This window comes from Parambassis ranga, chromosome 18 (genome assembly GCF_900634625.1).
Source record: "Parambassis ranga chromosome 18, fParRan2.1, whole genome shotgun sequence".
NCBI lineage: Eukaryota > Metazoa > Chordata > Actinopteri > Ambassidae > Parambassis > Parambassis ranga.
In genome coordinates this window covers 6,919,723-6,946,314 of record NC_041038.1, presented here as the reverse complement: position 1 = coordinate 6,946,314, position 26,592 = coordinate 6,919,723, and the positions used below count along the sequence as shown (strand labels likewise).

The 26,592-nt window shown below is 42.7% G+C and overlaps 1 long non-coding RNA gene across 1 annotated transcript in view; it reads right to left on the bottom strand.

The window, feature by feature from the left end:
• Positions 1-26,592, bottom strand: part of LOC114451093 (uncharacterized) — a 55,377-nt gene that overhangs the window by 28,273 nt on the left and 512 nt on the right. The window contains exon 2 of the long non-coding RNA XR_003672176.1: positions 25,926-26,025. This is a non-coding gene — a long non-coding RNA (uncharacterized LOC114451093). The remainder of the gene's footprint in view (positions 1-25,925; positions 26,026-26,592) is intronic.

Below are 26,592 nucleotides of genomic sequence, written 5' to 3'. Positions count from 1 at the left end.
GTGTTTGCACACCTCTCTCTGTGTGTGTGTGTGTTTCTGTCTATGAGTGTCAGGTGAAAATGTGGATGTCTCCTTTAAATGGAATAAGCTGAAAATGGGGGTAAAGTCGACCCATCCCTTCTCATGCTCCGACATGATCTAGCACAGGTAAGCCCATTAACATGGGGAAAAGGTCACTTTGAGAAGTGGAAATCAAATACAGGGATTTGGGCAGGGCCATTAAGCCACCAGGGCTATTAGTATTCATGCGGTGCAGATTAATGGAAAATATGAGCCCTACAGAGGGACCATAGTATTAAACTCCATAAGGGCTGATTTACCCAACCTCTGACATCCTTGTTTTCCCACTCCCTATTTCTACTCTTTTCTGTATTAATATTAATGATCATATTTTTTTTTGAAGGCACAGTGCTGTCAGATTGCAGGGTTTGAGACTCACCCACCTGCCACTGCTGTGATTGGCAAAGGTGTGATTAATAGTCAACCAGGGGAGCTAACATTGCTAGCCATGCAGAACACTGTCAGTGAAGCTAATGGAAATTACATAACATTCTTAGATGGTGATAATACTTTATGATAAAGCCTTCTCATGCCAGTCTGCTCTGATGCCGCTTAGTCAAAAGAAAAAAAAATCCATCCCTGTTTCAAATTTGTCTTCATTTATGTGACAACTATTCCACATCAGCCAATGACGATTGTCATGAGAGCCAATACTGGTAGCCAGTCAATACCTATTTTCTGAACAACAACAAAAAAAGTCATAGTTCTTGTCATTCGGAGTACCAGTGTACCCTTGGAGATTGTAATTTTCTACAAAAGGGGAACATAATTACATCACTATTGTAGTCGACTCTAATGCCAAACAGAAACAGCAGGTGAAGGAGGAGAATGAGGAAGAAGATACCAGTACATGAGATGGTGCTGCGATTGCAGTAACTTGAGAGTTTGAGTCAGATGATCAGTGACAATTATTGACAGCCAAGAACCAGAATACAATTTTAGACAAATGCATCCAGTGAACTGGGTGCCACTCATAGTCTGCGTCTATGGGTCTCACACACTACTTCCTACTCATGTTATTGGAGCCCTTTGTAGGGGACTGCATATTGAGCTTTTACACTTTTAGACACCTCTCAGATAATTTTCTTTGTATAGTAAATCATGTTATTGCTGCCAGCTCAATAAACACTGAGTGCAATGCATAATGATACATACTGCTGATGTCATAACAATTGGTTGTATGCTACTTTAAATGATTATTGTGGGATATATTGAGCACACTATATAGAGTTGGATTATCTTTATTACACATTCAGGCAGCACTACAAATTAGCAAGCACACTATATAGGGCACTATATAGTGAGTAGGGGGGGTTTAGGACAATGCCACAATGTTATTAGCCACTGATGTGTGTACAGTAGCTCCTGGATAAGTAAAATCTCACAATATTAGCACCTGCCTCTTGTGCTCAGTGTCATCATCATGCTAAGCAGACAAACACACAGCCAGCCACACTGTACCTGAAGTGTCAGAGGCAGGACAATGTGACAAAAACACATGAAGCAAGGAGACAGTTGCATGAATCAGGCTCTCTTCAAGATTCAAGTGGAGACATTCATAGCTAATGAAAATTCCGAACATTTTCCAATGTGTTATTTATATTATAAAAATCCTTTGTTTTCTTTGTTGTCACGAGGAAGCTCAGGTTTTGCAAAAGCTTAGACATACCAGTTGCTACTCGTAGCAGATACCCACTCAACAGTGGAAAAACTCGGCTCCCTCCCTACACCACCATCATCACTCTCCTCCCGTTCCCACCCCTCCACCCTACAGTCGCCACTGTCCCCCCAGCACACCCCGCCTTCCACTCCATCTGTTGGCCAATAACCTGCTGGAGCCCGCCATGCCGTTAGCGCACCTGTGCCTGCCACCTCAAATAGAGCTGTTTGACGCACACAGGCGGCATGCAACCACACACATGCACACACACATGCACACACACCCACTCTATACCTCAGGACATGTTTATATACGCATGCATCCTGAAGGGTGAACCAAAGTTGTCAGCAGAGTCCAGTTATGGGGTCATTTTTTTATACAGCAGAAAACAAAGGTAATTTATCGCAGGTAGGAAGTTTCTTTTTTTCCTGCTTCTTTTCACCTGCTTCCTGGGCCGTGACCACAAGAGCACAATTGGACTGCCTTAGGCCATGGTGCTGCTGTGCCATTACCTTACACGGCCCATGCTTCTGTCCACATGGGGCACACATGCCACAGGGAGATGGCCACCTTTTTCCTCATTAGTTATAAAGTAATGGCTGTGGTCCACGGAGCCTTGCCCTCCATCCTCCCTGCACAACACCTGTGCCCCCTGACCACTACTCCACCCCTCCTCCATCCAGACATGTCCAACTTCTTCCTCAGCTGTTTACCAGCCATCATGCACAAGGTAATAAAATACATCATGTTGTTTAACAGCATTCTTGTCACAAGTTCAATGTCTTGTTGATTCAATGCAAAAGTAGGCATCAGTATGTCATTTATTGTTAAAGGTATCACTGCTGTGACAGTCAAAATAGTTTAACTCAATGTTTTCTACTGCATAGAAATCAGATTATTCCACATTACCTCTAGCTAATGCATCCCAACTGTGTCTTGAATGGCATCCCTCCAAAAACAACTGTTTCAATCCTTCAGTCTGCACAGGAGCATGCCGTTCAAACATCTGTCACACAGCCCAAACGGGGCTGTGGTATTTGAAAAAACTCCTTTTAACAAATTTAAGAGTTTTGAACTGTTAAGAAATTGACAAAAATATCAATTATTGGATGAAATGATGAGAAGATTTGAAGTCAGTATGTGAATGGATACACTTTCCACGTTGTTATATGCAGGATCGTCTACAGCACATTTAGAATAAAAACAGGATACCCCGGAAAATACAGATCACGATGTGTGGCATTTAACTCAGTTGGAAACGGATGCCATAAAAGCCAACTGCTGAATGACAGGTTATTAGTAAAACACCTGTTCAACCTTCCAAGGGAAATGTCAAGACTTGAGATCAGCTGATGAACATGAGTGTTAAGATTAGATTCAAATGAAGCCAGACACCATAAAGCAAAGTAATGCAAGTGAAAGAAAGCAATGACAAGAGATTAGTATACCTTTCCCATGCTTTTCACACCATGTGAGGGTGGAAAAAAAGGCCACAATTAGTCAGCATTAGTCATAAATGAATAATTGATTCGGATTTTAAATTCAGATCAGCCAGCTTTATTCCCATGTGGAGGCCTTGGCACAACAAAAAGCGTGTCAGGGCAAAGATGTATGTTTAAGTAATACTACAGGAAGCCCCAGCGCAACTCCAGTGGGAAGCGATAGAACCACTCCACATCAGCAGAGCAGCCAAACCCCCCCTGTACATCTTGGCAGGCTGCATTCATTTTCAGTAATCAAAGAGAAATGCTTTTTAAAGAAGTCAGATCTTGTATTACTATATGTAGTGCAGGCTTTTATTTTAGCACTGTGTTCATTCAATCAGGATTAGCCATTCTACACCAAAGGGCAGCAACTGTGTTTCTCTTCAAAATATAATTGACAGTTTGTTCTATGAAGCAGAATTCCTAGAAGGCTACTGTTCAACTATTTGCTACACCAAATACTCTATTCTGATTGGTCAATCAGTACAGATCTCTGCTTTATAGAACTGATTGAGTTGCTCAGACAAAACTAAGCCTAACTTTGAAATGATAGACTAATCTTCATAAATCTGTCCTAGACTATGTTGCAAAAGCTTCCAAAGGACACTTTTAAAAAGGTGGCATGAGTGGCAGAAGTATTTCTGTTTTTCAAATTGCTCTGCAACAATTTTGCCTGCAAAAGATGTCTTCTATTCAAGGAGCAAATGTTCCCTGTGTTGGAAGATGACCTCTCGACAGACGAGCAATCACAATCGTCAGCATCCGTAAGCCCAGCGCTCGGCTGAGCTTGCAGGCAGAACCAACGAGTTTTCACTCAGTTTGATAAGACAGTAATACTGAGGAAATAACCTTGCCAGGTTACGCCTGCACACTATCATTGATCCCCCACAACAGCAAATAAGGAAAATGGAGACAACGGGATAGAAACAGGACATTTTCCATCTCTTATGTCCTTTTAATGGAGAAACGGTACTTTTTCCTCTTTGCTGTCCTCAGCGCAATGCTTTTCTTCTGCTGTTACAATTTAATAACTACCTCTATTTCTTATCAGGAGGGATTTTTTTAGAGGTTGCTTGTCAGATAAAGGCCAGGGTTGTCACCAAAGTTCTTTTGCTGCTGCGAGACAAAGTCTGTTTACTTTTCCAGTCATCTCTCTCCTCTGTCAGGGAAAGGAAATGCAAAAGCTCTCTACAGAACCCTCCTGGGTATTTCTTTTTTTTGCTCATCTCTGTACCCCATTTACTCTCTTGTTCTCTTTCATCCACTTTCGGTAGTTAAGTCCTCATTGATATTCCGTTGGTCAACAAGAAGACCAATAGACCTTTTTCCCATCGGGGTTTCGGAAGTGGCCACTTGCAGATTGCTCCTGACACTGGCTGATGATAATTTAACAAAGCATGGCACTGATGAAAACGCTTATGAGTTGGGATGAGTTTTTCTCCTCCTCTCACATCATGTCCAACACTAATTGCATTTGACATCTTGGTTGTTTATTGTGCAAGTGCCATGGCAGCTTGGTGTCATTTCAAAGTCCCTTTATCGGCATATTATTGCTGAAATCAGCCTTTAGATTGACTATTAGAATGAAGCATTAGCATGAACAGGTATGGCAGCAGGAAAGGCCTGGGACCTTCATAAATGTAATCCTGGGCAGAAACCCAGGGGCCTTGACATGCCTAGTTGAAGGTGCCCAGGAGGGATACTTATGAAGGGCTTGAACAGCCTCAGGATCCAGTTTCTGAACTTCTCAGAGTACTGTAGAGTCAGCCGCCCTGCAGAGGAACTTAATTCTCTCCACTTGTATCTGTGATCTTTACTCAAAGTTTGTTACTATAGGTGAGGGTAGGGCAACAAGCCCCTTTAACACCCACTAACACCTGGTATGTGTTTTCAGTCTGGAGAGATTACAATATGCATTTCTTCCCAAGTTCAAGAACTGCAGTTGTCATGAATAATTCTTGAAAAATTCCTTTGCAGGATCAATTAAGTCTATATCCATCCAATTATTAATGAAATAACGGTGTGGAGGTGAGTAAAACAAAAGGAAAAGCTCTAACAGTCACTGTCTGCTATGTTGCCTTTCTGATCTTGATTAAGTCCATTCTCTCTGCACAATATATATAATGACTTCTACAAGTTTGTGTAGCAAATTGGTGGAGTGGCCCATTAAAATGACAGCTCATAATTAACTGTACACTGGTTAAATGACTGGCGGCCTGCTCTGTGTTTATGTTCTGCATGTGATCAAATACACCTCTTTAAACCTGCACCATCTGTACAGTCTTATTTCAGATGCAAGGATCTGTGCGTTGGATGTTGCTGACCTGAATCCGAGCACCAAATCTTCTTTTGAAAAAGCAGCAACGGTGTAAGTTCTAGAGTACACTTTGTCCCAGTTTGCAGAACGCTGCTGAAGAGCTACAGTATTTTAAAATCCAGGGGAGGAAAAAAAAATACTGGTAATGTCTGGGCAATCCCCAAACTCCTCACCTCCTCTGTCAATCAATAGTCTCTTTCATCGGCAGGGGTTGAACTATCATTAATAATAGCTGACACGCTCCTATAGTGGTAATAAACTGGGGGAATCTGGTATGTAATGGTACAGTAATGGCACCTGGGCAGGGTGTCACACACTCGACAGCTGCTGATGGATAAACCCTAGGTAAATGGATTTGGGCTCATCCCGAGAAGCTGCTGCTTTTGGACTGACTGTTCTTGTGAGAAAAAGGGGGCCAGTATAATTCCTGGAGAACGGAAAAAAAAGGGCATGTAGGAGTTTGGACAGTCGTGTGTCGGTAGGTGCTGTTGGACACACATGCCTTTTAGCAATAAGACATTAGTGTGTGCGAGTGGGGATGAATGACAATGTAGTGGGTGAGTTGTTAACTGGGGCATATCAAAGCAATTGTCTCCCCCACTCCCCCCCCATAAATCCCTGTCGTCACCATGAAGATTGATTTGCTGGTTGGCATGCCATTTTATCTCCTCAAAACATAGACAAATGCGGACCTGCGGATTGTTAAAAGGAACCCAACTTCTTCCATCATTGCAGAAGCCTGAAGAACATAGAATTATACGATTGATTTTTAGAGATGATGAGTTGTCACTTTAGACAGTGGGAATAGGAGGAGGGGAAAAAGTTGAGCAAAAGATGAGAGGTATTTTTACTCCTCTAACTGACAAGCTTGAAATATGGTCTATTCTGGTTAACCAAAAGGAACACATACATTTCTACATTAGAAAGAATTCCCATTATTTCTCTCTGAGCCATGAAAATCAATTCTAAAATGATTGCTTTCAGTGACGATGGGGAGAAGGGGAGAGAAAATAGTTGATGTGCCTTTGGCTGGTCCAATAGATAGAAATAGAGGTTGTTTTTTCCGATTTTATTTTCTCATGAGAAACTGTTGAAATGGGGAGTGTCTAAGTCTTTCTTTCTTCATTTTCTTGTCATCTTTGAGATCGGCTTTGTTTATTTCTCAATGCAAGGATCCAGATCTTTGAGCATTACATGATTTCTCTACAGATTTCTCTGTTGGCCCATCACATCATGTTGTTTTTGTAGCAAACGACAAAAACAGATTCTTTCACGTCATTGGCAGTGCTCATCAGCTTGTTTTGCATAGTGCCGTCTTTTCTGTTTAATGAAGCTTTTAGCAGCAGATTAGGAAAGAGCTCATAAAGTGCCAGTTTAGGAGATTAACTAACTTCTTATCCATTATATCAAATTTTATTGATTAGCTTTCGTTAAATTCCAAAGTCCTAGAGATTGAAACAAGCTCAATGGGCAAGTCAAAGCACAAAACCTCCATTTATTCTCCAATTGTCCAAGTCAACATGTCACATTTCAGCATGTGTCAGCCAAGAGAAACTGCATTTAATGTTGTGTTATACCCCGTGAACTTCAAACAATATGTATGTCGTGAAGCCATTCTTACAGTGCACCATGTCAAGTGCTTTCACCCAGGCAGGACAGAAGCCTACAAAAGGCCACTTTCAAGCAAAAGAGTCCGTCGATTCACTTACTGCATTTTTATTTTATGAGTGCTGGATAGAGTTTCATGGCTTGGCCCTCCATGTAAAGTGACCCCGCCTCGTGCCATGGAGGCAAGCTGTGTCTAAAATAAGCAATGGCGGAATTGCCTTCAGAAAGCCGCAGGAGACGTGACTCCCCTTGGTGATGTCTTCACATTGATACCCTTTCTAGCAGAAAGAGGCAGAGGTAAGGCTGAGTTCACTGAAGCGGCTGTGCAGAGGGTAATGGATTGGTTGTCTGTGTTCTATATCACACTTCACCTTTTTTACATCGACTGTACTGTGCCATATACTACATAGGTATGGATGGATGCACAGACTAGAGTTACTTTCTATAACACTTTTGTGACATTTCTGAATCAGAAGGGAATCAGAAACCTTCCCAAACCTTGTTTTGGTGTCTTAGTTGCCTACATGACCATTCTGGGAACCCATCTGCTACTGTGTGGCACCCTAGCCTCTGGGGGCAAAGGTCAATGTTTCAGGGCTATTGGTTAAACTAGGAGATAACAGACAGACAACAGTTAATAGATGTCCAAGGCCAAGGCTGTTATGTTAAATGGGCTTGTCTAGCCAGAGCTAGGACTTGAGATTGTGTCTACAGCTAGACAGTTTCTATTTTAACAGAGCAAAACCCCTACAGCAAAGCAAGCTCTTCCTCAAGTGGCCACTTGATTAATCCTCATTTTTCTTCACTAAACAGCAAAATAAACTTGTTTACAACCTAGTTCAGTGTCACTTTAGAGCGACTCTCCTTCATGACAACTGTATCGGGGGTCAATAATAATATATAAAAACTTACATCTGCTTACATTATTGTCTTAGCTTCACTACTTTGCCTGCATTTTGATCAAAAAGGGACCTATGCTAGGATCCTGTTTGTGGACTTCAGCTCTGCTTTCAACACAATCCGCCCAGCTCTCCTCCAAGACAAGCTGTCCCTGCTACATGTTCCAGACTCCATCTGCCGGTGGATCACTGACTTCCTGACAGACAGGAGACAGCATGTGAGGCTGGGGACGAATGTCTCGGAAACAAGGACCATCAGCACCGGTACCCCCCAAGGCTGTGTACTTTCCCCTCTGCTCTTCTCCCTGTACACCAACTGCTGCACCTCCAGCCACCAGTCTGTCAAGCTGATTAAGTTTGCTGACGACACCACCCTCATTGGACTCATCTCAGACGGGGATGAGTCTGCCTACAGGAGGGAGGTGGACCGTCTGGTGTCCTGGTGTGCTGACAACAACCTGGAGCTGAATGCCCAGAAGACAGTGGAGATGACAGTAGACTTTCGGAAAGTGCCAGCTCCATCACCCCCCCTCACCCTGACAGACACCCCCATCTCCACAGTGGACTCTTTCCGCTTCCTGGGTACCACCATCACCCAGGACCTCAAGTGGGAGCTCACCATCAGCTCCCTCATCAAAAAGGCCCAGCAGAGGATGTACTTCCTGCGGCAGCTGAGGAAACTCAAGGTGCCAGCCAGAATGATGGTCCAGTTCTACACGGCCATCATTGAGTCCATCCTCACATCCTCCATCACAGTGTGGTACGCTGGGGCCACTGCCAGGGACAGGCACAGACTGCAGCGTGTTGTGCGCTCTGCTGAGAAGGTGATCGGCTGCAGCCTGCCATCTATCGAGGACCTGTACGTCTCCAGGACTCTGAGGCGTGCAGGTCGGATCACAGCTGACCCTTCTCACCCTGGACACGGACTCTTTGAGCCACTCCCCTCAGGCAGGAGGTTACGGTTCATTCGGACCAGAACATCACGCCACAAGAACAGCTTCTTCCCCTCTGCTGTTGGACTGTTAAACTGTAATTAATGCACTGCTCTGCACTGTCACTTCAGAAGGTCACTTTAGTATAGTCACTGCACAATGATGACTATTTGCACTGTTTACTCCATCTTGCACTACTTGCACACGAGTACCACCTCACCGATCCATGTGGTACCTGTTACATTATTACATTATTACACTGTTCCATTCGTTCATATAAGGGTCTATGTTTACCATTTCATCCGCCAAGTATTTTATGTTCTGTTCATTGTATGTCTGTTATGCCATGTCTGTCATGTAAATTTAGCCTTACTGTAGTTTATTTACTTAATTTTATCTTAGTTTTTATCTTATTGCATGTTAATTATTATATGTTCTTTGTATGCACCAATCACTAAGGCAAATTCCTAGTAATGTGAACCCCCTTCACTTACATGGCAATAAACATGATTCTGATTCTGATTCTGATTCTGATTCTAAAGCATGATCAATCTTGGCCAAAATGGTGCTAATGATCGTACCTTAAGAGTTATAATAGTTATAACAAGAAATTCTAGGAAAGTTTGTTGCATCTCTCCATCTTGTTCCCTGTAATCTCTCCTCTACTATGTTTAAATAAATAAAATTAAATTCCAACACTGCCTAGTCAAAAGTGCAGACATGGCAGAACTTAAAAAAATGTTGGTATGAACATATGTTTGCATGCATCTATTTTGCTTATATACTCAAACCACATCTGTCTGAGCATCCCCTTTAGCTCGTTCCAAATATACTGATCTGTTAAAGCAGTGGCGGCTGACACCCTCAAGGAGCCATTGCTGCCTCAAGAAAGGGCCAACAGGATAGAAAGAGACAAGCAGGAAAAAAAATGCACACAGACCCCCTCTATGGATGCATTCCTAAAAATAATCCTCAGTCTAACATTCACATAGAAGAGAAAGGGAAATATTTAGCTATTTGTGCAGTACTCTCTTTTCATGATTTTTTTCTTCCATTCCCTGCTGCCCAGTGACCTGCCTAAGCTGACCCTACGTCTCCAATTTGACTCCTCATCCATGTGTGTATTAAACATAAATGAGATGAGCTCAATATCTAACTCGGCTTCTTTGACACTCAGTCACTTCACCACCGAAACATACCATCCTGAACCTCCTTAGCTCATTGCTGCTCCATTTTCATTCTTCTGAAAGAAGATTACAGTCTCCAAAAGACCACTCAGGATGCACAGTGGACATACGTTGGCTCTCTCTCTCTCTTTATTTAGAAGTGTATTTGTAATTCTCTAGTGGCCATAGTTCGCTATATATATATATATATATATATATATATATATATATATATATATATATATATATATATATATACAAAAAGCTGCAGTGTGGCTTTCAATGGACCTTAGGGATATTTATAAACTGAATCCTGAATCAATTGCACCGGTAGAGAACCATTTGCCTTCAAAATCATTAAAGTGGAGGGAACACCATTTGCAGTACTATATTTTATACATTAAAAATTGAGATGGGTTGACTTTACTCTGCTACTGACCTCTATCAATATTTGATAATGGTGAACTGCAACTAGTAAACAATAGAGACAGAAGGCAATTCAGGGGAAAGGTGAAGGACGTGAAGTCCAGTGTACTTCACATATGGAAAATGCTTGCGCCTAAAACTCTGCCACTCAAACACGATCCGTCTTTTGACAGTTTAGAGCGATGAAAATATTGGATCTGATGAAATAAAAATGAAAGGGGGGCACTGATGAGAAAAGCTTCTGTACCAGCTCAGCTGTCCATCAACCAACTAATTAGACACCACCTAATTAGAGATCAAACAAAAAAGATGTGCAGCAGGTCTTCAGCTCGGAGTCTGATACTGTGGCTTTAAAACACCATTTGAAGGCATTTCTCTGGAGAACAGTACAGTGCTTCAAGGCTGCTCTGACCCCATGACCCAAGTATAATTGATGATCTCACATTTTCTCCCACTAGGAAATGCAAAAGTCTTTGAATGCATGCATGGCTTGCGGTCTACTTGCATCCTCACAGGCATGACGTCTGAATGCAACACACATTTACAGCTCATGTCAAAGCAGTTTTTATGAACTCACACACAAGCAACATCAACATGCATATTTCTAGATCTTTCATTCAGGGAGTAACAATCCTATGTTTAAAAGGAAAGGGAACATCAGGACATGCGGCCAAAAAAATGACAGCAGCCACTTGGAAGGTACAAACCCAAGTCAATTCCTGTGGATGATAAAAAGTTAATAGCCTGGTCTTAGACTCTGTGGATAGTTTCATTAATTAAAGCCATGGCTGAGTTTTACTGACTCTGCAGGTCTTTTATTTTTGGGTTTTATTTGGAGATTAGGCAGTGGTGCGGTGGTTAGCACTGCTCCCTCACAGGACGATGGTTCCTGATTTGAATCTGTCTGGAGATTGTACTCTGGCTTCCTCCTACATACCAAAGACGTGTATGAAAGATCAACTGGAGACTGGTGTCAGTGTGATCTGGCATCAACAGTGTGCATTCATTTACATCAACAGATATAGCAATCATGTATCTGTCATATTGTATGCAACACAGGCACTGCTCAATATCTACGCTTATGACACAACCCAGGTTGGCTCTAGTATAAGACAATCCAGCACATATACCCTCAGAAGGTAAAACTCAAATGATGAAGAACCCAAAATTATTTTGCCATCTAAAAATACTGCGTCTCGACTGTGGCATATCAACCTGTCACACATGAACTAAAACATGTGCTTGCTCCTTCGTATTATTAAATTATAGATCATCTTGGTAGCATGTGGAGAGAAAGCGACAGTGGAATGGGGGGGACAAGTTAATCATCTCAGAGTAGCTTCTCCCATCAACTGGCAGTGACTTTAATCAAATTATGACCTTGTAAAGCATGCACTTGTCATTTGGGACCCTAATCTCTTCGCTAATGACTAATTAGCCCCATCACCTGTTCCTCTAAGCCTCCATTACACCCCCAACAAAGCTTTAAGATAATGGAATAAACAAAAGTGGAGGGAAACAATACTTCCCCTGCCACGTGCAAAAAAAAGGGGAAAAAAAGAGGAAAAGCAAACCAGACAGACATCAATCAAAACCTAGGAGATTGATTAGAAACTGACAAAATTGCTTTTGGTTTTTTTCCCACTCTCTGACAAGAGACCACTCTTCAGTGCTCTAGAGGACAATAAGGATACACAAATTCATTAGGTGTAATTAATCGAAAATGTCTACCAAACACAGGCGGGAAGCAGTGAGAGAATTCTGAGTGAGTCCCGCACGTGGACATGACCACTGCCTCGTCTCATCGATAGCTTCACCTTCAGCTGGGTCAAAGTCCTTTGGACCACAGCTACAAATGAGTAAAGCCCTCTTGTTTGTTTTTTTTTTGTTAGGTCTTGTTATGGATTAACTCGTTTGCCTGAAGCAGGGGCCGCACACGTGCAACATCCTGGCTTTCGCGGTTGATTTGCAGAAGGGGGACGAGGGAGAGGCTTTTTGTTTGTGCCATCCAGCGCCTGTGCAGCTGCACTACTTGGCGGCAGGCACACAAACAGGCGGCTCCCATTCATTAGGCCTTTTTATATCAGAGATACTCTCCTTCTGGGGGCTCGAAGCATCTGCCTCCACATCAGTAAGAATGAAGGGGAAGGGGGGTGGGGTGGTTGGAGAGGGAAACAGAAGAGAGGGACAACTGATAAATCTGGAGGGGAGATAAGAGGCACAGTGGAGTTAGAGAAACTCAGACTGGCAAACTGCAGCAAAGAGTGAGTAACAGCAGCATAAAGTGGCTGCTCTGATGCACCAAATCTCATTATTTCATTGTCTTTCCTCTTTTTTTTTCACCCCTCCCTCATCCTACAATCACAGGAACATCTGGCTCTAAGGAATAATGAAAGACCTCTGTATAGGCATTCATAGATCTCACATTCACACACCTCAGTAAGTTATCCAAAGGGACTCATGGGAGTCGGCGCAGGCAGCTGTAACACGCATCATCTGTAATGTGCGGTTGCTACCATTTTCACTGATATATCAGTGATAAGACAAGCTCACGACACGTGGACTCATTATTTTTCAGCACTGTTAAATCCTTTAATTTGATTAGATGCAGGGCTCAAAGTGTAACGCAACCAAACACAACAAAAACTTGCACATACCGTGTCCTTTGGTTCTTTATCTTATGGTGATGAATGAGGCATGCCACATCCCAAATGAAGATATCCCACAGGCCACCACCAGTGCTGTAATGAAGCACTTCAAAATGATATGGCCAACCCCAATAGAGGTTGTGCTAAATTTCATCTTACTGAATTTCATTATAGTGTACGCCAGCAGGTGCAAGGACAGCGGCTGTCTTTTTTCTTCCTTTTTTTTTTTGTTTTTGTTCAGTACGTATAAATCATGACACCCAGAGGGGACCTGCAGGTTGTCTCTGAGGGCAGAAATAAATAAAACATCAGCTCTATCTTCATACAAATCAAATTTGATGAGATGTAACAGGGGAATGTGTGGCAGGAACAGTTGAACCTGTCAGATAAGACTGTAAGGTTCCCTCAGTGCTGGATTGATCTGTGATTTGGGTAAAGAGATCAAATAAAGCAGATATTAAAAGTGCATAATAAGACTTCCTTATGGACTATTCTTTTCTGTCATTCATAATAAACTGGGCCATGCATAGTTTTTGTCTGTACACAGTAATGCACACTTTGCATCAGAGAATTCAACAGGCTGCCAAAGCGCCTGCCAAACACTGTCAACACAGTTTGAAAGATGGTGGGACATTATGCAACTTGGACGGCAAATCCGCTTCATTATATCCACAATCTGTGGGAATTAACATCCACAATTAACCTTTATCTATTGTGGACAATGCACCTCTGGCCAGGTCAGGCAGCCCATTTGCATGACATTTAATATGAAGCATCCTTGAATGCAGAGCACGGCCCTGTGATATGTTAGAAACATCGGCTCAAATCTAAATGGAAATCGCACAGGCCACGGACCCAAGAGGGGGAAAATAACCTTGCTTTGTTGAACCAGGCCCAAAGAATACAGATACATGAAAGAAAAAAAGGGAGGCTGTGGGTACACAAAATGATTACACATTTTAGAGCAATTTCTGGGTCCTGCGGTCATAATCATTTTGTCGATAGCCTTCCAGTGTGCAGGTGCGCCGATACAGATGGTTTTATGAAGATCCATTAAAAATAATTTCGCTCATCGCCAGGCCCAGGAGGGGCCCAACCCAGCAACTGGGAGACGAGCCCAGATGCCTGTTTAGGCTTCAGCTCTAACCCACGCCGCATTCCTGATGTGGACCACCCCACCCTGTCGCCATGGGAACGTGAAGAAATAATACAACCTGTCAAAGTGGGTAGCAAGAGTACTCATGAACACGCACAATGTGTAAACAAATATCTTAAGGTGAGAAGCTCCAGTGGAGAAAGTAAAAAGCAGAAAACTTGTGCAGGAATCACGGCAGATGTATGTTTTTTTTTCAGGATGCAAATGCTTTCAAAATAAATAGATGAGTTAGCATGCGACTGCTGATTTGACTGTCACTTTGGGCGATTGCAATGTTAAAAAAAAAAAAAAGCTTTCTGCTGGAAAACAACGCAGCCGGTAAGCGCTAAAGGAATTCTTTCGACGTGGTTGTCCTTGGTAGCAAACATTTGATGTGTTTTGATTAGACTGTGTTGGGGGGGGATTATCAAAGGCTAAGAGAAATCAATATTCTTTTAATAAAGAGGACTTGGGTGGGAGGGAGGGAGACAGTTCTGTTCATGACAGGGCCTGTCTCTGCCTTATCTCGCGCTTCTCAGATCCCCTAGACAGGCAAATATTTTAACTGTAAACACCCGTGGCTCGACAGACTGCGTGGGCCTCCTGTCAGGCTTTTCCACTTGCTACTTACTCACCCCCTCTCAGATGGGCAAAAATGCATTTCTATCAACGCATGCACACATCACTAACACGGTGTACAATACCTGCTACAATTATCCCTGTGCTTCATGCATGCACATTTTCAGAGTTCAGAGAGGTGTTGCGTACACTCAGTGATACCTCCAGCTGCCATACAAATCCACTGTCATCCAGATTAGCCTGGACACCACCAGATGCCTCATAGCCGCCAGAAGAAGAAAGTCACGGCGAGGTGCAGTGAATTCCAGTAATTAATCCCAGATTACATCCTGTGCCTCTCCATCAAGCGAGTTAGATACACTGTGCAGAGAGGCTGACGAGTTTGAGAGAAATAAAGTAACACGAGGCCAATATGGGCACACACTTCAGTAGTCTAAGGTTACAAGGCGATTTTGCAAGTAATTGTATTGCAAGTAATGATCTGTTAGAGATCCCCTGTCCCAGAATAAAGAGGCTTTTCATCCAAATGAGCAGGGACTTCTGGAGTGGAAGCAGAGTTCTACATAAGCTTCTTTCACCAGACATAGGCAGGAGGCGGGGTGCACCCAAGGGAGACATACACCTATAGCCAATATAGGATTAGCTATTGTAACATCAACAAGTCCAATCTTGACTTGCTTCAAAAACAAAGCTTCCTACAAGCTGCATGTGAGCAATTTCAGATGGTTTTTGTGCCTAGAAGAAAGATCATCCAACAACAGATTCTGGTTACCGGGTCGAATTATGTGGCAAGTAGTGTGCTAGAAAGCCATGGCCTGAATGCTAAGATTGAAACTGGGCCAGGTGGTCAACCTGTCCACCCTGCTCTTCAATGTCTGCTTCCAAGACAAATCGGACCACATTTGGCTCCAACATACAAGGCAGGATAGACCCCTAATAGCACAACACCTCAAAGTGAAGGTGGCTGCAGTATCTCTGGGCTACAAAACGGTGAACCTCTCTTCAAATCGCTCCTTGAAATGGCTGTGTCTGTGTTTGCCTTCTTCCGCTGCTGAACTCTGACCACTTCACTTTGAGCATCTTTCAGGAACACTTTAATGATGCTTCACTAGGACAAGGAAGTGACTTACCATTCATGTATCTTATGATAAACTAGCACCCTGCTACATTTATGATCCTACTTTTAACCTTGACACCGTGGCAAACAAAATGCACCACTGCTCACAGTAATCAGCGTGCATAAAATACCATGCAAATGGCATGCACGCTTCTTCTAAAAGATGAGGCAGTAAGTGTTTTGGATTGACAGTAAAACAATGATTTACATCTGCTGATAATGTGCACTTGGCTCATACTGTATAAGGAAGAGTCTCAGCTGCAAGGAGAGAGATAAAAGCATCCCTTCAACTTCTTCACTGTATCCCCTGCATACTGAACAGCAGCGTCTTCATCCATCAACCCAGGTTTTTACTCTATCATCAATAAAACTTTAAGGCAATTTGTAGCCGCCCAAAAAGCGTTCACGCCACATTTTCATAGTCTGCAAGGTAAATTTGTTTGAAAACTAACAGAGCTGGAATGTCCTCTGGAATGCTTTTTTTAATTTTTTTTGCCTGACCTTTCCAGCTCCGTTTCTTTTCTCTGCCTATCAAATCTAAATGAAATAAATTAGCTACATTATACATTAAAAACGGCATTTCAATTAAAAAATGGTGATGCCTTTGATGCAGAGGCCTGGGTGGTTGATATGCTTGAAAAGCCACAACAACCCCCCCCCCTCCATCCAATGAGACCTTGAGAGCCTGTTTACTTCTGATTAGGCCCACAGTCATTTCTCACTGGGGAGGGGAAATATAGCTGCTCTCTTTGGGTCTTGCAATAAACAGAACTGTTTTTCAAAGCTACTATAAAAGACTGTTTAATATTGTTATTGGAGCAAATACTTGCATCATTCCCTCATTCGGGCTCTGAAATTTGATACGGAAAAGCATCAGTGAGCCATCACGCAGCACCCTGTGCCCCCCACCCCCTCAACATCCACCACCCACCCTCCTCTCTCTGACTTCTCAGACAAGCCAAGAGCCCTTGAATTAAGTCAATCATTTAGTCGTAACAAATTAATTAAAAGAATAATTAAATCATTAACAAATTAAATACGCCAATTAGAAATCTTGTCCTACATGAGTGAATTTGAGTGAATTTAATGGGGGAAGCAAATGGAGCAATGGGGTGTGCCAAAACAAAATCTTTATTTAAAGCTTTTCTCACGACAGCGTGCACTTTGGGATAACCCTTCACCGAAGAAATGGTTGACTAGTGTTATCACCTAATGATATATTTCCAAATTTACTAAGGAAGGATTTACAGAAGTCTAGTTTAGATGGGAACTTATGAGCCATCTATGCATATCATATAGGTTTTTATAATAACCGAGCCCAACGCAACTGTCCTCAATAATGTTGCCCCTCCCCTCCTTGTTGCCTAGTAACTGCACAGGAAGCAGAACAGTGGGGGAAGACGGGGGTCAGGAGGGCATAGAGGAATAAAAAAGGTTTCTCAGCCCAAACTGCCTGCTGGCTTATGAAGCACCACGGGAAGCACGGCTCGGCCAGAGCTATGCCTCCTGATAGCAAGCTGAAGTCATAAGCGATGTTGTTGTGGAGCTGGTTAATTCCGTGCTATAATACCCTCCGTTCACTATATCCCCTGTCAACAGACATGATCTTAAAGTTCCCAACCTGCTGATGAGAGCACATTTTGAGTCAGACTGGAATGTAATGTAATGTAATGCCGGACAAATCCGGTGTGATGGGATGAAGCTGAGATGATGAAGATGAAGCAGATCAATGGAAGCCTGCCCTAGTTTAGGCAGGCATGGAGTTTTTCGCATCCAATAAACATGTAACGCAATCTTAGACAACCAGGCTGTCTCATTCACAATAACTTCTCAGTGCTGTACTCCGTGCTGCAACAACACAGACGAAGCTACTTCATGCACCCCCTCAACCTCATCATCCATCAGCAGCATATACATTTGTGAATATTTATTTCCGCTCATTCAGATTTTGAGTGTCTGTGCTTCGATTTGGTTTCAGGTTTCTGGCCAAATGCCTGCACTCCCCATCTTCGCTCACAGTAGAGCCTCTATAAAAAGGTCATGATGAAGCTGATCAGATGATTCACTGCTGTGCTCAGTATAACCCTGGAATGTGCCATCATTGTCTCTCAGTACCCCCTGCCTCAGCCTTTAGTATAGTTGTTAGAGGGATTAGTTTAGGTACAGTTGTCACAGTAGGCTGACTCATATGTTGACGCAGGAACACACAGAAAGAAAGGCAAAATGTGTCGTCTTGGAGCCTTAAAAATAAAACCGGGAATTTCTCACAACATATATGGTATTAACTGTTGATATACTTCCTCAGCAGGGTGGCAGGTCTCTCCCTTAGAGGGCTCAAACACCCAGAGGGAGCTTGGGCTAGAGCCATTGATCCCCCTGTGCCCAAAGGAGCCAGTGGAGTCAGATCTGATTAGGATGCCTCCAGGGCACCTTGCATCTGAGGTTTTCTAGGTACCTCCCAACTGGGATGGACCTAGGTACCCCTGGCAACACCTCATCATCCCCCTAGGAGGGACCTTGTTTGTCCTGTACACAGATGCTGAATGCATTAATATGTAGTTAGTTGACAACACTACAGCCAGATCTTACATTGTACATGGATCAGTGTCAATGAGGGGCAACATAAAACAGGTTATTGGATGTTTGCTTCAATTATAGTTGACTGTTTATCTTTCCTTAAAAATGCATGATAGCCAGTTCACACACAGACCATCTATATTCTGATATACTGATTTTCATGGTTAGTAAACACACCACTGATGAAATCATGAGCCCTTGGGGAATGCCGGTGTGCTGTGACTGCACATTCATTTGGGTGTGACAGAGAAGGCACAACAGACTGGTTAAAAAAAGACTAGGGGCCTGCCATTATCTTATTAATTCCATCCATCAACACTTTCCTCAAAGATCAGCAGCATGAGTGGAAATTTGCTGTGCTACCAACCTGCTATAGTTCACACTTGACGGCTGCTTCCCATTTGTGCAGCTAGACTCAGATAGCAATCAGAAAGAAGCCTGATGCAAATGACTTGACAACAGCTGGGTTACAAAGTTTGGCAGGAGACTGCAGATGGAGAAAAAAAACATGTTCCATATTGAAAGTTGTGCGAGAGAAAGATCTCCCAACATAATCACATTGCAAAGAGAAGTGGCTCTGAATGGGCACGCGCCGCCTTTCAGAGGCATTATTCTAAGCCTGAGGTTTTATATTCTGCGAGAAAAGCTCAACCTTGCATTATGAGATGTAAAAAGCTCTGTGTGCACCAGAGGGAAGAGGAGCCAGATATAGTAGCAGTGGCTATATGTACAGGCTCTGACAGTAGCATCACCTCAAGAGCAAGGCAACATAACCATAGAGCCCTCAGGGCACTCAATACCATCAATGGTCTATTTGTGTATACATATCAGCGTAGAATGGGAATGATCTCTCACATTGATCCCTCTCTAGTCTAAATATTTTTAGAAAGCCATCGATTCTATTGGCTGGTATGTTCTGGGAAGCATTAAGAGAAAAATGTGTCTTTATGCATTAGTGGAAATATACAATACACGTCAGGGCATCAGACTGCAGTTTGGTGATAGGATAAATCTACAGCGCAGCATTATGACCTCCTGTGCATGCATCCTTTGTAAAATGTAATAATATGGATCTGATTGGAAGTATAGTTGTGTTCAGTGTTTTCTCCTAACTGCTGTTTGTTGCAGTGATGGAGGCCCACTGCTTCTTTGGGTAGTTTCACAGCAGCAAGCCAAATCAAAAAGCCAGCAGATACTGCTTTCTTATTTCTGCACACTGCAAAGGCTGCCCAACGCTGGGACAACACACACACACGAACAGCAGGTTTAAATAATCTTTCTCACACTGCACAAATGAAAACGTGCATGCAAATGTGACTACACACAAAGCAGCAACAACCACCCTCCAGTTTTTCTACACAACACAAATGGATGCTTTAAGGAATTGATCTCTGTGTGGTTAATCTATCGTTGCCTCTTTAATGAAAATACTGCAAATTAGCACTACACCCAACATTAAAATGCATAAATAATGGATTCCCATCCAGAATCTACCAAAGAGGCAACGCTCAGGTTCTAATTGCACAGATTTAGCTGATAGCATAGCATGGGCTGTGTCTAATCTTTCCGGAAAAAGGCCGGGTGCCGATTTAGCAGATATCCTGGGAGAATGGCGTTGCAGCGGCTAATCATACTGCAGGCAAAGCTTGTACCTAAAATCAAAGTGTTTACTTTGAAGAAGAAAAAAATAAAGATACAGTTGGTCGTTTCTTTAATCACAATCAGAACTCTTAGAAGAAAAACAGGAATCATTTTCCTCATGCTGCACATGGGGCAATTATCTCACAATTTATAGGGACATATATATATATATATATATATGTGTGTGTGTATGTGTGTGTATTTGTAAGCTTCCAACAGCAAAACCAGGCCTATAGTATAATGCAAAACAGAACAATGGCTCTAACACATGCATATTGCTATGTTGTCTTCTGGCTTTTAACCATTTATAATGGCACACAGCAGTTCAGTGTTTGATTATGCCTCAATGACCAGAAGCCATTTGTGTGACAGAATACTATTAATATACTTATGAAGGGCCAAAAGGGATCAACATAAATATTACCCCCCTAAAACTAATGTATGTCGCATCTTTGAAGTGTGCTAGCTATACAGAGCTGCTGAAATGGATTTCCAGGATGGAAGTCCAGGACAGAGGATTGCTAATGCCTGCTTTGTTGCTCCCACTTGTGAGAATAATAATTCTTTCCTTACACTTTTGTTGTTTAAAAAAAAAAAAAGTGACACTGCTTGCAGCCAGTATAAAGTAGTATTTGTATGTGACAGTGCAGCCAGACATATTAAGCTTGTCTTGAGTTTATGCCTTTAGAGTAGCTAGAAGAAGAGCTGTGTGTGGGCCAAAGGTGACACAGTAATTCTCTGCATGGCTGTTTACACATTCAAAACCAGAGACAGACATCAGGAAAGTTATGCCAATGGTTGGAAAATATTATATATACACTTTAGTACGTATGTCTGTGGTCTTGGGTACAATCAAGCAGGTGATAATCATTCCTTATTGCCCATTTCTGATACAACAGACACTTTTTTAAAATTGGTTTAGGGTCAACGTGAGGAGCTGAGCTGCCCAAAGAATGAAAAAGTACATCACAGCTGTTTATGAAACAAAGTCTCAGAGCATTATTTGTTGCTGTAAGCACTTGATGTGATTGGGGACGCAAATTTAAGCAGTGTTTTCACATAGAGTCTAAGCTCATATAATCACACAAAATGGTCATTTTGGTTTTTTTTTTATGTTCGAAAAAGCTAAAACTGTAGCATGTTGTAGCTACTTAGTTTTGTTAGATGCTGGTATCTCATTCCAGACCAGTGTAAACAAGAGGATGTCACATTATCTGAACAGATCAATACCATTACACAGTTTTAGGCTCTTTTCAATTAAAGACAAAGTCATCATGGGATGTGACAAGGCCCAAATACATCCCAGAGATGAAATTAGACAAAAAAAATAGATACTCTGAATTGGAAGATCTGAAAGATAAGTAGCTGAGCAATCTAAAAGCTGAAGCAACATATGCAAAGATGCAACACAAGATACCAGCTGAGTGTATGTCAATAACTTTGAATTAGCTCCTACAGTGCCGCCCGGTTATGGCTGCAAACCTCATCTCAGATCATTGTCAGCAGAATCATTTCTCCACCTTTTCTCATGCACTTGCATCAGTTCTCCCTCGTTGGTTTGCTGATGGACTGCAGACAACACACCTATGCAGACCCACAACAAAACATCACACGACGCTCAGATGTGACATGATTTAGGCGCGCATTCACACAGAACCTCACACAGCAGCTGCAAGGCGCCTTCGTAATGTGAGCAAAATTTTAGCACGTGGTAATGATTTCATCACGCCATCTTAGCAGCTTATTGGAGTGCCTGTCAGATTCCAATCCATTTGCAGTGATGAACCCCCAAAAGCATGCTCACACACCCATGGAGGCATGCACACACACCCATGGAGGCACGCACACACACACATACACTTTTCTGTATTCATCAAGCATATCATTTGTGAGAAGTATCACGTGTGAGGAAGTCTGGCAGTCTGATTCATGGCCACATATTCATGGGGATCGTTTTAGGAGACAGCTATGGGTTTGATTCCCCCTCGCCCCCCCACCACCACCACCACCAAAACCACGCACACACCCAATGCACTGTGTACATCTCCGAGTAGACCATCAGCGGTTGTAAAACAGTCGAGTCGTAATGTTCCCCAGCCTTGGGGGCTTATTAGGAGGCATAAAAGCTGCATGCTACCTTCATTCATATTCTCCATAAACACCCTGCCACATCACAGTGCTTGTTGTTTTTTTTTTTTTTTTAAACTGCTTTCCAACTCTGGGCAGTTTGAAAATATAAGCCGCTGTGCCACCATTTTGTGCTGCATGATTGATTTGCAAAATAGGCCTGTACTGGAAATGTATCTGAATAAGGCCGGGATTTGCCTCTGTGTGTAAGTGCAAATTGCAGTGTCAGATCTCCGCGTGGATGTTGTTTGTCAGGCGTAAACTCAGCATGGCGGCAATTTTTCATTCCTCTCTTTACACCAATGTCTGTATAATCTGCAAAAATAGGAGCTGTCGTTGATTATAGTCGAGGGGAGAGAAAGGACGGGGCGAATTGACATTTCCAACTTGGGTACTCTGGTGAATAAAAAAAAAAAGGCAGCGCAGCACGTCTGAAATAGTTTTCCGTTATGAGAATAGAATTATTCATTCCCCAGCACTGTGTAAAAGTTCAGTGTTGAAGAAATCCACTGCAGCTCAAGAGTGGACAATTATGGGGGCCAGTGTGCTGTTGTGGGAATCTGATTTTAAGAGTATTATCTGGGTTTGAAAACAGGGCTAGGCCACTGAGATCACACCTCTTATCTCCTGCGCGATGCACGGCGCTACTGAAGACAGCCTGAATCACAGCTACAGCCTCTCACCCAACTGTTGGTTCATCTTAGAAATAGGTCACTTGCTTTACATGACAGGCAGAGGAGAGGTAGAGAAAGTTAAGTTTGTGCATGTGGGTGAGTTTCAAATGTGAGCGAGATCCTGGGAAAGATGTAGGAAAATAAAATGAGGTGTAAGACATGAAAAATGGAAAGTTGTGTGTGTGTGTGTGTGTGGGGGGGGGGGGGGGTAGCTGGAGTCTATTGTGTAGAGAATGAGTTACTCTTGTCATTTGGTTGGCCCTCCCCATTTGGCTGCCTTCCTGTTCATCCACACAGCACAGGAACATCTGTTTTTAAAAAAAACAGAGCCATGGGAGGCGAGGAGTGAGCCGGGGAAAAGGTGTGAGAGAATGTGTGAAGGATAGATGGATAGATAGCAGAGAGATGTGGAGATACAGAGGCAGCGGAAAAGACAGTGGGACTGCTCGGGGGGCTGTCATAACTGCAGAACGGGGGGGCCTTCAAATGACACCCTTCACCAAATCATATTTCACACGTGGCTACAAAGGCCATATCACATTTAGAGTGCTCCATCCCCTGCAGGAAGAGCACTCTGGGCTCTAATTCTCCTTCCTACCAAAAAAAAAATAGCCACTTGATAATGCTAACTGTGAGTCTATCTACAATAAAAGACGGGTACATTGAATAAGACAAGTTGTTTTGGTGCCTGACCGTAGCACCAGCAAAACAAAACAGGAATGGGTAATGCTAGCCCATTCTTATTTGGTGGATCTCTGCAGGACAGCCAATCATGTTTGCTTTCCTGAAGACATATATGCTTTGAGATGTGCTGCAGACCTCTTTAGGTTTTCTCTCAAGATATTAAGAATTATTCTTCCACCCTGACAGGATTCACAACTCTTGATGCACTGAAGCTTCCCTGCAGCATTATACTGCCACCGCCGTGTTTGACTGTAAAAACTGTGTTTTTTTTTCTTCTTCTGACCACATGATACACTTCCAGTATGTGTATTCTTTCTTCAGATTTCATTCTGGTTTGGATTGTCTTTTTTTGCAGAAGTAAAGTTTCCTGAATCTGCTACTTCATAGTCCTTTCCTGTGCAGGACTCCAGGTACTGTCTTCTCTGACACTTGGATAAATCATTCACCAGTGTCTTGGCAGTTGTTTTAGTATTTTTGGAGACAGCTCTGACTAGTTTTCTTGTTTTGTAGGTATTAGCAACCTTTTTTTCTTTCACTTTTATCATGAATCTTTTACAAGTGTTACGGTAAAACATTATTTGTTATACTGTGCATGTACTGCAAGATACTAATCCTCATTTTTCGGTGCAAATAACATATTAACAGGCTCACTGAGTTAAAGCATAGACTACACAGTGTCATTAACAGTGATTTGTACTATAGCTAAACAAAGAAGACAGAGGCAATGCTTCATAGGGAGGCAAATAATTTGAATTTTAACTTGGTGAAAAATCATCCAAGTTTGGTTAAAAAAACTTAGCATATGGTCCTTTAAAGAACTTCTTGCTGAAAGGTTTTGGTCACAGTTTTTCCACCACTACACGATTGCACATTCCTCATCTTCCCCTGCTGCTGTGAGAGAGCAAAGTGCTTTGTAAAAAAAAAAAAAAAAAAAAAAAAAAAAAAAGAAAGAAAAAAAACCAACATGGAGTCACTGGCAGTGGCTAGGCTGTGCAGCTGACAGGATGACAGGTATTTCTGACACATACCTGTCAAGCAGGTGGAGTGTTGTGCTTAAGTCACACTGTGATCACTGTCATTTGCAATGCTGAGCAGGTTTATGTAAGGTTTTGGAGGCAAACCAAGCAAGCTGCTGTCAAGAATTCAAACTGATTTAAAGGCACACGTTCAAACTATTTCCGAGAAAACAACCACCATAGAAAATGCATAATAACGGCGAGTCCAGATAAGCCTTGAAACAGCAGATGAAAAGGTGACAGTATGCATGAAACTGTGCTAAGTATGTGACACGTAGTCATTTTTTTCCCCAATTGCATCATGTGGCTGGAAATCCTTGAAATCCAACAGGCAGGAAGCAACAGATTTCATTTGCAACGGTGCTCCGTGCCTCAACAATCCCCGCTCCCAAAGTAGGTCAACACGAATCGGCGCCTCTGAAAATAATAACAAAAGGTGAGCCACCTTGCTCTCTCAGGGGTGAACGCTCCGCTTTCGCGCGTCTCAGATGCTGCCACTGCGAAATGTGCCATATCAGCACTCTCCAAATCTGTAGACATTATACTGAGGCATATTAAGGCACAATATTGCATTCAGTATGCGAAGGCGCTCGGCAGCCATTGTAAAATTTTAACAAGACAATAGCAGATACACACACACACACATTGTAAATATGCAGAGTTTTGTTAGAAGGCACTGAGGCTGAAATTGTAATGATGTTAGTGTGTGACGGGGGCTCCTGCGTAGACTGAGTGTGCTGCTTTAGCCTCATCCTTTTTCATCAGTGTGTTTCCCCAACCCGAAAAGTGAGTTGGAAAACACACTCTAGTCCTTTGAGGGGAGGGTGTGTAGCTTTGAGCAAAGTGCACTTCATCTACAAGAGTAAGTCAGGCCACTGTATATCACCTCAGCACAGGCACACTGTCCTTACACACACAAACACAATTACACCACAGCACGTCCTCTCTCACTCCCTGATCCACACACACACACACACACACACAAGTGCCCGTCCTCCCTTTGCCTCTGAGCCTCACACATCCACACACGTGCCCTCTGTCAGTATTTGAACAGTACATGCAATGCCCAGAGACCGAGCTTCATGCACAGTTAATGTCTCTGCAGTCCAGATGATTAACGTTACCCAATTCACATTCCCAAGTGTTGCCCAAATTCCATCTTCCTCCCGCCTCACCTTCTGTGTTCGAGCTCACTCCTGGGCTTCAGGTAAAAATAGCCGCTCCACCCTGTTCCTCTCTGCCATCACACAATGTGCCTCCGCTGGGATAACAGACCTGGGAAAAATTGATTTTATTGAGAGAAAGGCTTACATATGTCAGAAAAGACACTGCACTACAGAATTTTTGATTTTAGGAGAGTGCTGTTACTATTATTAATTCTGACAACGCAGGTCTTGTACATTTTTCTCTTTGCTAACACAAAACAGATTCAACTGAACACCAGGATACCAAGGTGCAAGCACCCCACTGTTATGTTTGGTTGTTAACTGTGGAACTGTTGGATTCGGCAAAAAAAAACCTACTGGTTGAAGCGTTAAAAACAGGATAAGGGGTTAGGTAAAGATCATTTTAAGCCTCTAGTGGCTGCCGCATGAACTGCAATTTTGACACTTCCACACTGACTTCACATGTGTGAGCCCCAGAGGTTGCAGCTAGGACTATTGCCACTCATGCACACAGAACATTTTTACAAACTAGGATCACTCTACTGTAGACTAGTGCATGATGCATTCAATGACCATCAGAGAAGATCCTAGTCTAATGGTTCCTATGATACCTGGTTCATCTGGTTACATGAGGCAAAGTTTCCCGTTCACATGTGTAAAACCAACTAAATCTATC